Source organism: Triticum aestivum, chromosome 6D, assembly GCF_018294505.1.
Source record: "Triticum aestivum cultivar Chinese Spring chromosome 6D, IWGSC CS RefSeq v2.1, whole genome shotgun sequence".
NCBI lineage: Eukaryota > Viridiplantae > Streptophyta > Magnoliopsida > Poales > Poaceae > Triticum > Triticum aestivum.
Genome location: NC_057811.1, coordinates 416745978 through 416750447, shown reverse-complemented (window position 1 = coordinate 416750447; position 4470 = coordinate 416745978).

The window sequence follows — 4470 nt, the reverse complement described above, 5'->3', positions numbered from 1 at the left end:
TTGGGAGTACGTCTTTTCTTAATTAATATAGAAATTTGTAATCTTTTAGTTTTTCTTTGCGCCAATATTGTATCCTGCACTGGTTTGATAATTGAGATGTTTGTATCCACTTTATTTTGAACCAGAAGCCACGCAGGAAATTCAGAAATGGAGGGCGCCGGATCAAGGGTGGATAAAGGCTAATGTTCACGGTGCTACAACTAAAGCTGGCAATAATGCAGGTGGGGGTGTGGTGTTCAGAGATCACCATGGTGCCTTCCGGGGGAGTGCGTGTTCTTTTTTCCCATCGATTAATAATCCGGAAACGGCGGAACTCCTAGCTTGCCGGCGTGCAGCTCATCTTGCAGTTCAGATGGATATTCAGAAAATTCATTTAGAGCTTGATTGCAAGTCCGTGGTGGCCATGCTAAATGGGATGAGTAAAAACATGTCGGCCGCTGGACCTGTGGTGGAGGACGTAAAAGCTCTGTTGTGCTTGCGGGAGGCAGCAAAGGTGACCTGGTAAGAGCATCTCCAGCCGGAAGACATTTTTTCAGACTCCTGAGGTTGCGCCGGCGATAAACTTGCACCTGGGGCAAAATTTTCTCCAGTCGTTCCCCCATCCTGCGCCGCACCGTGCCCGTCCTGCCCGTGCCGCGCCCGTCCAGGCCACGGCGTCCTCCATAGTCTCCCGCTCCTTCCCGACGATGGCGTCGCCGAGGCACCGCGCGAGGACGACTCCAGCGCGACGCACGCGCCCTGCGCCAGGTCCGGAAGCCCCCGCGTGGCCCTGCGCCGTCCCGCCCACGGCCGCGCCGCGCCGCGCCCGCCCACCCACGCGGTGGCGGCCTCCTTGGAGCACGTCCTGGAGCGCGCGCACAGGCTCGTCCGCACCGTGGAGCACACGCGGCCGCGGATGCGCGCCGGTGTGCCACACCCGGCCAAGCCCGGCCTATCTAGGGACTCGACAACGGCGCGCAGCCTACGCCTGCCGGCGGACCCCATGGCAGAGCTCGCCACGCGCACAGCCTCTTCGGTGCCCGGCCACGCGCGCTCCTCCTCCGCCCCGGCCACGCGCGGGGGGCGTCGGCCACGGCCTCGGCACCTGCCGCGCGCGTTCGTGTCGCTGCGCCCCACCGCCGACGGGATCGCCTCCATGGCCTCCGACATGGACGAGTCCTCCGACGCCGAGGAGGTCGAGGTCTGCAGCGGCGGCTACTCGGTCGACTCCTCGCCCCGCCACCTCGAGGAGGAGGAGTACTCGGACTCCGCGGGCAGCTCCGAGTTCTCGCGCGCGGTGAGCAGAGGGCGGCGGTGAGCAGAGGGCGGCGGTGAGGAGGCAGAAGCCGGCCGACGCGCGGCGAGGGGGACTGCCCGCGGGATTCGGCCGGAGACGCGGCGAGCTCGGTGGCGCGATGGAGGCTGGCGGGGAGGGAGCCGGAGAGGCGGCGAGCTCGGTGGCGTGCTGGAGCGGAGCTCTGCTTGCGGAGAGAGAGAGAGAGAGAGAGAGAGAGAGAGAGAGAGAGAGAGAGAGAGAGAGAGAGAGAGAGAGGGGCCAGATTCCTTTTGCATGCAGGAAAAGGGGGGGGAGAGGCTGGCCGGTGGGGTTTCACCATGCATAAAGTAGCGCCGGGCGTCCCAAGTGCCCCCCGGGGGGCTGGGTTTTGCCTGGGGTCGCCGGCACTGTTTTTGCTGAAATCCGGCGCAAAACGAGGTTGTGGGGGCGTGATTGGGACCATTTTTTGCAGCCGGCGCTAAAAAAAATGCTTGGGATGTCTTGGGGAGCCTAGTGAAGATGCTCTAAGAAGGACAGCTAATTCTGCTGCCCATCTACTAGCTAGGGAAGGGGTAAGTTATTTTTTTAGGGGAACTAGGGAAGGGGTAATTAATCGTTTATGTAATGTGTGGGCTGAATCCCCATCATATTGTATCTTGAGGGTGATCGCTGAGGAGATACCAGACTTTGTAGAATAAATAAAACGCATGGTAGTTCTGAAAAAAAGTCGTTGGGGAACGGGGTGGGAGCGAACCAATCCCTAGCGAGGACATAGTTCGCTGGGAGCTCGGGCGCCCCTATTCCTCCCATTAAGCAAGATGAGGGGGGATTCTCACGTCGAGCGCTACATATCAGGCCGGCTCACTGTGGCGAATATATCCTAAAAAACCAGAGGTAAAAATGGTGCTAGCTGGGGATCAATCCTGGGATCGACTAGTTGCTTTCCAGCACTGCTAGTCACTGCGACAAACTCGACTTGTGTACACCATAGAGAGCGCGGCCTACTAGAAGAAAATGAGCCTGGTTTTACCATGTTTACTTCCTTTCCCTATTTTTACTTTCTTTTTCTTTTTCTTCATTTTTATTCATCTAATTCAACATGATTTTTCTGTGTATTTTATTTTTACTCGGTTTTCCCATGTTTTTCCTGAAATAATAGCGGTTAACAAACACAGAAAATGTTGAATAAGCATTAAAAATGTTGAAAGATTATTGAAAAAATGTTGAATAACTATTAAAAAATATTGAACCAGTATTAAAAAATGTTGAAAAAGTATTTAAAAATGTTGAATAAGTATTAAAAATATTGAACAAGTATTTGAAAAATGTTGACTAGGTATTCAGAATTGTTGAATGGGTATATTAAAAATGTTATACAAGTTTTTTGAAAATGTTGAGTAAGTATTAAAAACGTTGAACAAGTATTTAAAAATGTTGAATAAGTAACAAAAAACATTGAACGACTATTTCAAAAATGTTGAAGAAGTATTTAAAAAAATGTTGCATAGACATTCGGACAATGTTGAACGTGTATACAAAAAATTATTGATCACTAACTAAAAAATGTTTTTGACATATACGAAAATGTAGAGTGAAAAATAATAGCTATTACCTATACAAAAGAAAACAAAAAATAAAGAAGGAATGTTAGACGTCTGTTTGAAAAATATTGTTAACATATACAAAAAATGTAGAATAATGACAAAAAGAACAAAAAGAGAGAAAAAATAATAATGCAAAGAAAGAATGAAAAAATGGAGAAGAAAAGAGAAAAGAAACAAAAGAAAATGAAAAAAAAAGGCTCGAATCCTTAAGTAGGGGTACGCGCACGCCCTATAAACTGAGAGACGGGTAGTAATAGATTGGAATTCAACGGTACCGAATTGGATTTATTTTTCTTCATGGATAAAATCGGGAATTCCACACAAAGATGGATTTTCTTGTCTCAAAATGAAGCATCAAGATGATACAAACACAATGGAAGACATCTTACGCAGTTGCCTCCTCCCCAATTAGGGTCCCTCTGCCTTGCACCGGCTCTGTCGCCGATCTGCCTCGTCTCCCGTGGCATTAGGGTCATGGGGGTGCAGTGGATCCCGACCTTGCCGGTGGGAGGGCTCCGCATTTAGATGTGTCTTCGAGATTTGTTAGGGTTTATGTCCTATTCAGAAGGGCGAGACGGGGATGAGTCAATGAAGATGGAATAAGGTGTTCTCCTCGCATAGCCCCCGTTCCGGTGGTGCTTCTAGCATCGTCGGCGTGCCTGAGGAGGTGTGTCTCCGACAGATTTGTCCTTGATGGATTTGCTCGGATCTGCTAGTCTTTCGTCTACTTTCGTGTGTCTGCTGGATTCTTCTGATCTACGCTACACTTTATCAGCGGCGGTTGTTGTTCTGGTGCGCTGGTCTTATGGGTCTTAGCACGACGACTTCCCGACTGTCTACTATAATAAGTTCTGCCATGCTCCGGTGAGGGAGCGGCGATGACGGCGGTGCGCCTTCGGCTCGCTTCAATGATTGCAGTCGTCGCTAGGTAGTCTACGGATTTGGGTGTAATTTTTATTATTTCTGATGTTCATTGTACTGACATGATTGAAAATAAATAGATTGGATGCCGCAAAAAAAGCTACATACACAATGAACACACACTTGTCCTCTACATAGTTAGGATGCACAAAGTCAACATCAAGGCACGCACACAAAACACATCGGCAATAGCAAAGTCATATAAGACCAAAGCTACATATGCGTAAGCGAGGAAAAAAGAAAAGGCCAAAGTGATATGATCTACAGTTGACAGCCTACAGCAATGACTATATCCGCCTCAACCATCTTATGACATCACGATGTTCTTCGACATCAACGCCTTCAGGAAAGGAATGGCGCTCAATCGCCGTGATCACCTGATCCAACCACCCACGGCCAGAATCTAAGTTTTCACCTTGAAGAACAGTCCGAGGATATCCGAGCAATGCCTTCAACAAGGTAACGACGTAGAAACATCGTCATTGCCAGGTATAACCAACTTGGGCAGACCTTTGCTTTCACCCCAGAGCTCAAGACCGGGTGCTCGAATAGCAGCACCATCGAAGTCACACATGTGTTGTTGCCACCACTTTTCCGTGATTCCAGCAGCTACACGCGATGTGCGACCGTCATCAGTGCTCAACCATCCCTCTGCATCAAGCCGCCGTCCATAGTTTGCATCTCACGGTC